The sequence below is a fragment of the Lissotriton helveticus genome, chromosome 7, assembly GCF_964261635.1.
Source record: "Lissotriton helveticus chromosome 7, aLisHel1.1, whole genome shotgun sequence".
In the NCBI taxonomy this organism is placed as follows: Eukaryota; Metazoa; Chordata; class Amphibia; order Caudata; family Salamandridae; genus Lissotriton; species Lissotriton helveticus.
The window spans coordinates 1,418,075,363-1,418,088,299 of record NC_136068.1 but is presented as its reverse complement, the minus strand read 5'-3'; positions in this window follow the sequence as shown (position 1 = coordinate 1,418,088,299).

Here is a 12,937-nt window from a genome sequence, read left to right as displayed (position 1 = left end):
GAATTGGAATTCGTCTAAGACGTGGTGCTGCTCGAGATGGTTTGAGAGGCAGTTGCTGACCCAGCGTTCGAGTACCTTCACCGGGAATGGCAAAAGTGATATAGGGCGAAAGTTGGACAGACATTCTGGATTCAGCGTGGGTTTCTTTAATAGCGGAGTGATGAGCGCTTGCTTCCAGGGACTGGGGACGATACCACACCTGAGGGATTGATTGCAAATCATCCGTAAAGTATGAAATAATTCGTGCCCACAAGCTTTCCAGATTTCCGGAGGCAGAGGGTCAAGAGGGGATCCAGAGGTGATAGCCAATGCAACTTTCTCAAACTCTACTTGAGAGATAGGAGAGAAGTCCAGGAGCTCATTCAGGGGAGGACAGGCTAACCTTGGACAGTCAGGATTGGTGATGCCAACTTCAGGAGGAGTCAAGTGAAGATGTGCCGGAGACATTGCCAGATTATTAATGATAGTCTCAATTTTCGTTCAATATCCTTTTGTAATTTTGCCACTTTTTGTTTCATTAAGAAATCTTTATGTTCTGTGATTTCTTTATTGAGCTCTGTCAATTTAGTCTTAAAACCGGTGTTCTGTCCAGAGTTTTTAAGGGCGCTTTCTGCTGCCTGGATTTTAGTCAGGAGCTCATCAGCCAAACGTTTGGCTGTGTTCACCAGCAGAATCAGTAAATCATGTGTACATTTCCAAGAAATGAGAGACCATTCTATTTTAAATTGGCCGTCCTCCCAGAAAATTCTGGGGAAGTTCTTGACTATGAGGCCGTTAGGTGCTATTTTAGCCTTAAAGTATTCGGCCATTAATGCTCCATGTAGAGTGATTCTGACCCACTCTCTTTTCATATCAGAGAGTGCTTTCCAGTCTGTGGAGTTGCTCCCTGTTGCAATTTCTAGGTCCATGCCTAGCATAGATGGAAGCCTATGAATAGCTGCTGCATCATCATCACCAAAGCTAAGACCTTGTCCGTCCATATTGGGATGGTACGGAGTTTACTGGTGAAAATGAAAGAAAAAGGTCAAAAGGGGATAATACTCAAAGGTATATCGACCCGGTCCGTGATATATTGGTCAGGGACTCAAAATGAGAGGAGGGGGATAGAGGAACACTTACCCACCAAACAATATATACCCACGGTGGTTAGCCGTGCAAGATATGTAGCAAAGGAGGGGTGAAAGGATTGGATCAAATGTTGATCCTAAGGCTCAATTTACCATTCCAAGAAAATAGAATAGAAGGTCCAACCTGAGTCAGAGCCCAAAATAGCAATGCCTGACAAAAAAGGGGACTCAGTTGTTCCTAAGAAAAGAGTAATACGGTCAAGGAAGGAAAGAGGTTGATAAGAGGGTAGTGCTCGGTGGAGGACAACCCTGGGCATCCCATTAGTTGGAATGAATGGCCTCACACACTCTTGCAAGTGTCATGCTTCATCATCGGCCGTTGCTCCTCGTCGGACAGGCGGTGCAATGTCCAACGGGCTCACCTCTAGGAGGGGCTCTTTATCGGAGATCTTTTTTACAACAGCCTGTGGGTGAAGTGCAAGTGAGGGGCCAGATCAGAAGTGAATAGTGTAGGTGGGTGTGTTAAAATATAGCAAGGGATACCGGAGAGCAATTTATTCTGGTGGTTCCCATGCTATAAGTAAAACCAGTGGGTAGCCTATGATAGCCAGAAGTTAGGTTCTGTATCACGATCTAGGACTACAATTCGTTCTGTGAGGTCAACATGTTTCTCGCTTCTGCAATTATGCTGCGATTCTTCAGGACCTAAATTATTGATACATCTATCACAAGGAAAGACCTCTAAGAGTGTCAACCTATAAACATCATTGTTACTGTTGTACTACCTGGTTCAAACCGCTCTTGCCTAGAGGAGACAAAAGGAAGAGTTACCAAAATACAAGGACAACAGTTTCCCATTCTTGACCGTGAGCACACTGTGGTTGTGTGAAGAGAAGTGACTCTGTGGCTGTGACATTCTGTGAGCAGTGACCTCTAAGTATCAACTCCATTCACATATACCACATATCACCTCTATCTTATTTATAATTAATGAAACAAAATTAAAACTAAAAATAAAATGGATTAAAACATGATAGCAGCAGTTTTTTTAAGGTGTCTATTGGGTAAACCCACTGGGATTCCTTAAATACTCACCTACAGGTCAAGGAGTACAGGTGTCAACAGTACCCGGTAGGTGTGACTTCAAGGGAGAGAGCCAATAGGGGTTTAATGGCTATGGGAAGACAAAGGCACGAATTTTCAAACCTGTCATGGACCCCCAAATGCTCAATTGTTAAATTCTTCTATAAAGGAAATTGATTTCTCTTGGTGCTTAATGTTTCGCCCTGTTAGTACAAGCCCTACAGGGTTGGGGCCATTTTATCCACTCATCCTGCTTTCACTGGTATGCAGGAGTGTAGGCAAATGCATAATATCATGGCCCAAATATGCCTCGGTGTACTTGTGGCCATATTCTTATTTGGATTAAGCAATCTAAGTAAGTACGCTTAGTGTGCTGCGTAAGCACAATAGGTTCCGCTCGTATTTGCCGCTGACCGCGTGTAAGAGTTGCGGTATTGCCCAATCCTTGATGTCGAGTAATCAGAATCACTCGTTTTAGACGGCTTAGAGGCGCCCCCCCTAACTGCGGCAGCGCCCGGCGCGTCCACACACAGATGCTGGTGTCGGGATCAGTCTCGCTGCGTTCCCAGGGGCTGCTGTTACTACCGCGCCGCTTACTTACTTCTCAGAGCCTTGGTCCAAGCTCTTACGCCTACCCATCGCTACCGGGATCCGGATAGTACCGGGTTCCCGGAGCATTGGCGTTTTTGTTGACGGTATGGGGCGTCACCAGCGTGACTGGTATGTCACGTGTTTAGTGGTGTTGGCGTGGTCGCCATCTTAGAGAGGGGCGATCCAAGCGCGTCCACACTATGGAATCCGGGGTCGCCTGGAAGTAGGGTGTTGATATCCTAACCCTCTGGCGGTGATTGTCATACAATATGCCTAATAACAGCGGGGTTGGTCAGCACACTATATTTCACATTTTTGGCAAGGCACTTCATGTATCGTGTGTACACCGACGCTGCTCTGGGCGCCATCTTGGAAGGGTGAAAACCGGACCTCTTCAGATCATTGCCCCAGTAGAGCTCGATGTGTGCTATGTAATGATTTAACTTCAGTGTTAAGTGCACTGGTGTAAGAGTTACTGGTATGGGGCGTCACCCCAGTGAATGATATGTCACGTAGTTAAGTGGAGCTAGCGCGGTCGCCATCTTAGCGCGGGCAATCTGATCGCGTCAACACTTTGAAATACGGGGTGGCATTAAAGTAGGGTGTTAATGTCATAACACTCTAGCGGTGAGGGTCACCTAGTGTGCATATTAGCAGAGTTGGTCAGCACTCTTATATATACAACGTTAAGCAAAGCACATCATGTATCATTTGTTGCAGAACGCTAATGTGGGTGCCAACAGGGAAGGGTGAAACCGAACCTCATAAGCCCCATGAGCTCAACACTTTGAAATACGGGGTGGCATTAAAGTAGGGTGTTGATGTCATAACACTCTTGCGATGAGGGTCACCTAGTGTGCATAATAGCAGAGTTGGTCAGTACTCTTATATATACAACGTTAAGCAAAGCACATCATGCATCATTGGTAGCAGGACGCTAATGTGGGTGCCAACAAGGAAGGGTGAGACCGAACCTCATAAGTCCCACGGGGCTCATCATGTACTATGCAAGGGTTGGGCATAGAAGCTGGAGAGACATGGCATGTATGTGTCCAGAGAGCATGTGGTACAGAAAAATAGGACATGGGATAGATACAAAGGCTTAGTATGTATCCTGCCTGGGACACTGTCCATCAAAGAAATCATAGACTTCCCCACGGGATGTCTTCGTTGAGTCCCCGCTTATCTGAGGATAACCTGTGTATCCAACGCTGCTCTTTGTGGAATAGGTCCTGTTTAGATTTGCTGTTGGGTGTTTCAAGAATGACCCACCTGATGGAGTCAGCAGTGTGGTTGTGTTCCAGGAAGTGACGGCACATCTTCGTATTGGTCTTTTTGCATCGTATGTTGCTGCGATGTTCCGATATACGAATCTTGACCGATCTGGTGGTCATGCCCACATATTGTAATTCACAAGGGCACCTGATGAGGTAGATGCAATTGGAGGAGTTACAATTGGTATGATTACGAATTTCCCAAGTGAATGTCTCTGTCAAGTTAATAGACTTAGTGACCTTAGTAAAGGGGCAGACGCTGCAAGAACCACACGGGTAGTGTCCCTTAACTGGAGGGACTTGCCAGAGTGTGTTTTGTCTGCGGACTATACTTTGTTTAGGTCTGGCATGAACCAAGACATCTTTTATGTTACTGGACCTTTTAAAGGCAAACCTGGGGATCTCCAGAGTCAGCTCTCCTGTATTAAGAATTTGCCAATGTTTCTTGACAATTCTCTTAATGTCATTAGAGATAGGTGTAAAGGTTGTAACACAAGTCAAAGGCATGGCCTCTTGTGAGGTTCTGATGTTATCCTCCAGGAGTGCCTCTCTGTTGTTGTTCTGTGCCCGCTTTCGTGCTTTATAAATCTCCCTAGTGGGGTAACCTCTATCTTTCAAATTTCGTGAAAGAATACTAGACTCATTCATGTAGTCGGTGAGGTTGGTGCAATTGCGCCTTACCCGCAGAAATTGCCCAAAGGGAAGATTCAATCTCAAGGCTCTTGGATGGTGGCTGGTGAAGAGTAATAGACTATTCCTGTCCGTGGGCTTCCGATACATCGTAGTATTGATCTTGCCCCTTTCCAATCTGATGGTAAGGTCCAGGAATGCTATCCTGGAGTCTGAGGCAGTGATTGTGAAGGTCAGGAAGTTATTAAGGGCATTCAACCACGCGAAAAACTCCAGGTACTGGTGTGTTGTCCCTGCCCAGAGTATGAGGATGTCATCAATGAACCTCTTCCATAATATGATGTTGGAATGGTAGGGGTTCATTGGTCCATTAATGTATTGTTCCTCAAAATCTGCCATATATAGGCATGCCACCGAAGGGGCAAAGGTACTGCCCATGGACGTGCCCTGGGTCTGTTGGTAGTACTGTCCTTTGAATTCGAAGAAGTTCTTAGTCAGGGCAAGCTCGGCACATTCCATGATAAAACAAGGTGGAGTAGCTGATGTCCATACTTCCATATTGAGAGTCCTCTCTATTACCCCGAGTGTGGCCCTCTGTGGGATATTGGTGTAGAGGGCCTCCACATCAAGGGTAATGAGGAAGTCAATGTGGATGTCCTCCTGCAGGTTGTCAAGGAGGCATAAGACATCCTTGGTGTCTTGAACATAGGACGGGATTCTCTTCACTAGCGGTTGCAGGAAGTAGTCATAAAATTGTGATAGAGGCTCCAAAATAGAACCTATCCCTGACACAATAGGGCGTCCAGGTACTGGTGTTGTCCCCTTATGAATTTTGGGGAGGGTGTAAAAGTATGGTACTCTTGGATCCTTTTTTACAAGGAATTCCGCCTCTTTTTTGGTAATCCATTCCTGGCATTCTGCAGATTCCACCAGTCCTGTGATGGTGGTTTTTAGCCGTGCGGTGGGGTCAGTCGGGATAGGAGTGTAGTAGCGTCTATCCCCTAGCTGTCTTAGGCATTCAACTTCATAGTCTTTAGTGTCCATTAAGACTGTGGCACCACCCTTGTCAGCCTGTTTGATCGTGATGGTTTCATCATTGCCCAAAGAGTTGAGTATTTGTTTCTCTGTATTGGACAGATTCTGGTATTTCTTGCATGGTCTCAGGGCCCCGATGTCCTTGAGCACAGCTTGCTCATATGTTAGGACTTCGTTGGGTATCATGCCACTATGAGGTGTAAAAGTGGATGGATTGTGAAGACCCGAGTCAGAGCTTGTCTCAACGGCTTTACCATCAAAGAAAGCTCTCAATCTGACTTTCCGGAAGAATTTCTGAATCTCACATTCAAAAATGTAAAAACCATTTATTTTCCCCAAAATCGTTTTTGACATTACATTTAGGAAACACAGCACAGATCCTATTTACAATCATCTGCCTCACAGCAGGGATAAGACTGAGGCAAAATCTTGCACCTGCCTCACAACAGGAATAAGAGTGAGGCAAACAATTTCTCATGGAGCTTCACAATTTTACAAAATACAATTCCTCTATGCAAACAAACTCAATAAGCTTCCTACACTGTTTTAAAACACAGCTAACATCATTGTAAAGAGTCAAATTGACACCTGTGTCTAATAATGCAGACAGGGATATGCTTCATGAAGCCTAGTCCACTGCACACTTAGATACAATCCTCACCACCTAGGCTCCCCAGGAAAGCCCAAACATGTACCTTTTTTCCCCATATTTAAAAAGTGACGCATGTATGCGTCATTTTTTAAACCTTTGCGCCACATTATACTCAAAAATGTAAAATCCATTTATTTTCCCCAAAATCGTTTTTGACATCACATTTAGGAAACACAGCACAGATCATATTTACAACCATCTGCCTCACAGCAGGGATAAGACTGAGGCAAAATCTTGCACATGAAGCTTCACAATTTTACAAAATACAATTCCTCTATGCAAACAAACTCAATATGCTTCCTACACTGAGTTAACACAGCTAACATCATTCTAAAGAGTCAAATGTATTTCTATTAAACATGCACACATTCTTTATTCCTTTAAAAAAATGTAAAAACTATTTTTATGCTTCATGAAGCCTAGCCTCACTACCTACGCTCCCCAGGAAAGCCCAAACATGTACCTTTTTGCACCATATTTAAAAAGTGAGACATGTAATTAGATGCGTCACGTCTTAAACCTCTGCGCCACAATATACTCAAATATGTAAAAAAAATCATTTCCCCAAAACCGTTTTTGACATCACATTTAGGAAACACAGCACAGATCCTATGTACAACCATCTGCCTCACAGCAGGGATAAGACTAAGGCAAAAGCTTTCACATGAAGCTTCACAATTTTACAAATTACAATTCCTCTATGCAAACAAACTCTATATGCTTCCTACACTGAGTTAACACATGTAACATCATTGTAAAGAGTAAAATTCACACCTGTGTCTAACAGTGCAGTCAGGGACAGGCTTCATGAAGTCTAGTCCACTGCACTCTTAGACACAAGCCTCACCACCTACGCTACCCAGGAAAGCCCAAACATGTACTTTTTTGCACCATATTTAAAAAGAGACACATGTAATTAGATGCGTCACGTTTTAAACCTCTGTGTCACAATATACTGAAATATGTAAAAAACATTCATTTCCTCAAAATCGATTTTGAAATCACATTTAGGAAACACAGCACAGATCCTATGTACAACCATCTGCCTCACAGCAGGGATAAGACTAAGGCAAAAGCTTTCACACGAAGCTTCACAATTTTACAAAATACAATTCCTCTATGCAAACAAACTGAATATGCTTCCTACACTGAGTTAACACATGTAACATCATTGTAAAGAGTCAAATTCACACCTGTGTCTAACAGTGCAGTCAGGGATAGGCTTCATGAAGTCTAGTCCACTGCACTCTTAGACACAAGCCTCACCACCTACGCTACCCAGGAAAGCCCAAACATGTACTTTTTTGCACCATATTTAAAAAGAGACACATGTAATTAGATGCGTCACGTTTTAAACCTCTGTGTCACAATATACTGAAATATGTAAAAAACATTCATTTCCTCAAAATCGATTTTGAAATCACATTTAGGAAACACAGCACAGATCCTATGTACAACCATCTGCCTCACAGCAGGGATAAGACTAAGGCAAAAGCTTTCACACGAAGCTTCACAATTTTACAAAATACAATTCCTCTATGCAAACAAACTGAATATGCTTCCTACACTGAGTTAACACATGTAACATCATTGTAAAGAGTCAAATTCACACCTGTGTCTAACAGTGCAGTCAGGGATAGGCTTCATGAAGCCTAGTTCACTGCACTCTTAGACACAAGCCTCACCACCTACGCTCCCCAAGAAAGCCCAAACATGTACCTTTTTGCACCATATTTAAAAAGAGACACATGTAATTAGATGCGTCACTTTTTAAACCTCTGTGCCACAATATACTCAAATATGTAAAAAACATTAATTTCCCCAAAATCGTTTTTAACATCACATTTAGGAAACACAGCAAAGATCCTATGTACAACCATCTGCCTCACAGCAATGATAAGACTAAGGCAAAAGCTTTCACATGAAGCTTCACAATTTTACAAATTACAATTCCTCTATGCAAACAAACTCAATATGTTTCCTACACTGAGTTAACACAGGTAACATCATTGTAAAGAGTCAAATGTATTTCTATTAAACATGCACACATTTTTTATTCCTTTTAAAAAATGTAAAAACTATTGTTTCCCCCCAAAATCGTTTTTTACATCACATTTACAAAACACAGCACAACTCCTACGTAGAAGCATTCCATGTCACGACAAAAAATTCACAATTTTACAAAATACAATTACTCTATGCAGTAAAAACTTTTTACCAAGCATTATCAAAAAGCATGACACAAAGCAACATGTAAAGACCACAATTTTCTTCCAAATCTTCTCCATAGAGTATACATGTCTCTATGTATATTAAATGAATCATAACTCACCTTTACAAATGCTTTAGGACATTCACAACAGTGTCAGATACACACACCAATATTTCTTTAGCAGAGCAAAATGTATGTTCTCCAACCACAGCAAACCATAAAGGCACAGAAAACCTCTAATTCTACACAGATATCCCTTTTTGTTAACCAATTAAAACTCTTCCCTCTCTATATTCAAACCAACACCCTTCCCCCATCAGCTCTTTCTACCTGTTACCATAGCAACTCCCTCCTCACTGAGCTGCCAGGGTTAAAAGTGTAATCTACAATGTTGCAAATCACCTCTGCAAGGATGTTTGACCTGCAAATACACCAGCTTATCTGGTGTAAGGTTTCTTTAAATAACTTTTTTTTAACCATTCAAATGACTTCTTACACAGAACACAACCATGCACCCTAACTTTCAGTTTTCACCTATCTCATTCTACCAATCATTGCTTGTGAATTCAAGAGCACTGAAACTCCACAGTTTTTTTTTGCAAACTCCTATTATTCCAACTGCCATTTCTTTTCCACACTTCATCTAACTGCACCAGAATCTCCTCTGACCATGTATTCTGTCTGGATTATTGGACATAGTTATATCCACTGGGCTCAAAGGTATGCTAGTAACAGAAATTTACACAACCTTGATTTATCAAACGTGAACATAAAATGGATTGGCCACAGAGGATTAAAATGTCACCAATTGATTCCATTGGTGAAAACCTTTTTGCATTTGCCACACCCTGACCTGTTAATTCTGCACTGTGGAGGAAATGACTTGGGCACTTTGACTGGTGTAGGTCTGGAAATGCTTTTAAAGGACACCTTTAATCAATTGATGGCACTTTTTCCACAAACTGCCTTGGTATATTCCAATATATGCCAATGGCAGAAATGGAAGTGGTCCAACCAATTTTGTCCACAATTTGAAAAAGCACGGAAACATGTGAATAAATCTGTTTCAGCTTACATGAGAGACTATGGAATGGGTTCAATATACAACAACAACTTGCGTTACAACATGCAAGATATTTACAGAGAAGATGGTGTGCACTTCTCAGATGAAGGGAATAGAATATTCCTCCTGAATTTAAGACTGTGCATTGGTACCTACTTGTAGGTACCTAAATCAGCCACAGAACCCAAAAGCCCTTTTCAGGGATACCCTATCTCTGATCACTCCAAATGATTATCATTTTCTAACTTTTTTCACTATTTTTCACCATAGTACGCTCTCCGGTACGTTTCCCGGTGCGCGTACCGGGCGCTCCCCCCGCGAAAATTTACAAATATATATTTTTTTTGTCCTATATGGGCCTCCTAAGACCCCCTCAGAAAACCTAGAGGGCCAGGGAGTGCCAACCGTGCACTCTTATACCCATTCCCAACGTTGTTTGTCCGCCATTTTCTGACTCAAATCTACCGAAACACAAAATGGAGGACTCCCGTAGCGCTGCCGGTACTGACAACCAATTAAAATGTTACTTTCATTTTCTATTTTTTTTCTCCTGACATTTGATTGGTTATGTGCATGAATATAAATGAAAATGAGAGGGAAACACGGCCATTTTGACTACAACTACCTGAGGTACATCTTGAAAGGATTTTCGCATTTTTTCTTCTCCACCTCTCTCTAAAGTAAGTTGATAATTTGTAAGGGGCACTTTAAGTTAATTTGTAAAAACGTTTTCTGATAATTATTTACTGTCCCTCTGCTATAGTTATAGATAGAGATAGGCTCCTCTGTTATATTTATAAATTGACTTAGGCTTCTCTGCTATAATTATGAATTTACTTACGCTTCTTCACAGGCACTTTTTAATATTTCTACTTCCTGCCTGTTACCATACATTGCCCAAAGTTAACTTCACTATTAAAAAATCAAAACTACCTGTCTGAACTTAAACCCAACAGTGCCATATTTCTACTGATTTTTTTTTAATGTAAATTTCAGCACAAAAATGGAAGGAGAACAGAACATTTCCTTTGAAATTGTCCTAGAGATGAACAATGAGGAAATCATTGAACCCATTGACTTGGAATTCATGGATGAATCACGGGACCATGAACTTCTACAATGTGTAGAATCTGTGGATTTGTTAATTCAATATGAGGACGTTTCTGACAGTCAAATGTTGGAAGTTATGTTCACTCAACAAGAGAACATTTCGGACAGTCAAATGTTAGACGTTCTATTAAATTTTGAAAAAGAATCAGAAAAATAAATGTATATTTAATAATCAAAAATTGTTCGAGACATTATTAATTATTATATGTAATTCATAAACTATTACCAAATTGATTATAATATAAAGTCAGACTTATAGTATACTATGGAACGTATTTGTGTTACATAGTAATTTTGCTCATAGTTACTTCCTTTCTCCCACTATATTATCCCCAATGTGTATTTGACATCTCTTTTTCATCTCCTGCCTCCATGTTGTTTCTGCTTCCCTGACAGACTATGGTATAGATTCCATATACATACCACACTAACTTCTATAACAACATGCAAATTATCTACAGAGGAAACGGTGTACATTGAATTTAAGACTCTGCATTGGTACCTACATGTTGGTACTTAAATCACCCACACAACACAACAACTCTATTCAGAGATACCCTACCTCTAAGCACTTTAAATTATTATTTTATTGTTTCACTGAGTTTTCCCCATGTGTGGGGGTGGGGGAGGTGTGTGTGGGGGATGTGCGGGGGGTGTCTGTGAGGTGTGTATGTGTGTCTAAGGGAGATGAGGTGTATAGGTGTGTGGGGTATATGGATGTGGGTGGGGATATTGGTATGTAAGGTGTGTGTGTGGGTGTGGGTGTGTGGGGTTTTTGAGTGTAGGTGGGAGTGTGGGTGTGTGAGGTGTGTGTGGGGTGTGTGTGGGTGTGGGAGGTAGGTGTTTAGGATGTATATGTATGTATGAGATGTGTGGATGTGTCTGTGAGTTGTCTCTGTGTGTGTTGAGGGGGAGATGTGTGTGTGGGATGTGTGTGGTGTGTCTGTGAGATATTTGTGTGTATGTGGATGTGTGTGTGTGTGTGGTGGAAGGGGGGTGAGGTGTGTGTTTGAGTGTGGGTGTGTGGGATGTGGGTGTAGCTGTGGATGTGTAAGGTGTCGATGTGGGGGTGTGGGGTGTTTGACTGTGGGTGGAAGTGGTGAGTCAGTGAATGTGCGTGGGTACTGCACACTAATTGTCAAGCTAGTGCGTTTTATACCTTTTGTGTGCTGCCCCCGATTGGTGCCTGCTTACACCACTAACAATGTGCATGATTATACAATTATTGGAATTTTGCTTAGAAAACAGTTATTTCACCTGGCAAAATGAATTTTTCATTCAATTGAACGGCACGGCAATGGGATTTCCTGGAGCTTGCATTTATGCGAATATTTTCATGGCAAAATTTGAATCAGATTTTATTCTACAAGACCCAACATGGCAGGAAGGAATTGTCTATTATAAACGCTACATAGACGACATTTTCTTAATTTGGAAAAAACCTCCGGCAGCGCTAGTCCAAAACATCAAGAGTCTCAATATGGCTAATCCCCGCATCCAATTCACGTGCAACCTACAAACTAAAGCCATACCATTTCTAGATGTAATGGTAGAAATCAAAGACAATCTTATTCACACCAGTGTGTACAAAAAGCCAACAGACAAAAATACCGCATTACTTTATGGAAGTTTCCACCCGGTGAATTTGATCAATAATCTCCCAGTGTCACAATTCATGCGAATCAAGAGAATCTCATCAGACCCAGCGAGCTGTGAAAAATCATTGGCAGAACAAAAAGAGAAATATCTGGACAGAGGATACCCAAAAAACTGCTCGAAGCTCAAATAGAGAAAATCAAGACAATCCCCAGAAGTGAACTGCTACAGAAAAAAATCAAATCAACTAGCAAAAGAATGGTGTTTGTGTCGAAATATTCCACAGCATCGTGGGATATAAAAAGGATTATCAAAAAAAGATGGGAAATTCTTCAAGTCGAAAAGAACTTTGGTTCGTTATTTCTTGATCAGCCTCTGTTTGCCTACAAGAGGGCCCAAAATCTAAAAGAGTTATTGAATAAACCCAACAAATCCATAGGTGATGTAGATGACACAAAGAACTACAAAGGGACAACAAGATGCTACAATTGCAAAAACTGTAATAATGCAATCACAGGGAATGTAATAACACACCCAAGAACAGGTGAAAAAATTCCTCTTAAACACAATGCAAACTGCAACTCAGAGCATGTTGTATATACTATCAAATGCCCCTGCGGGCTT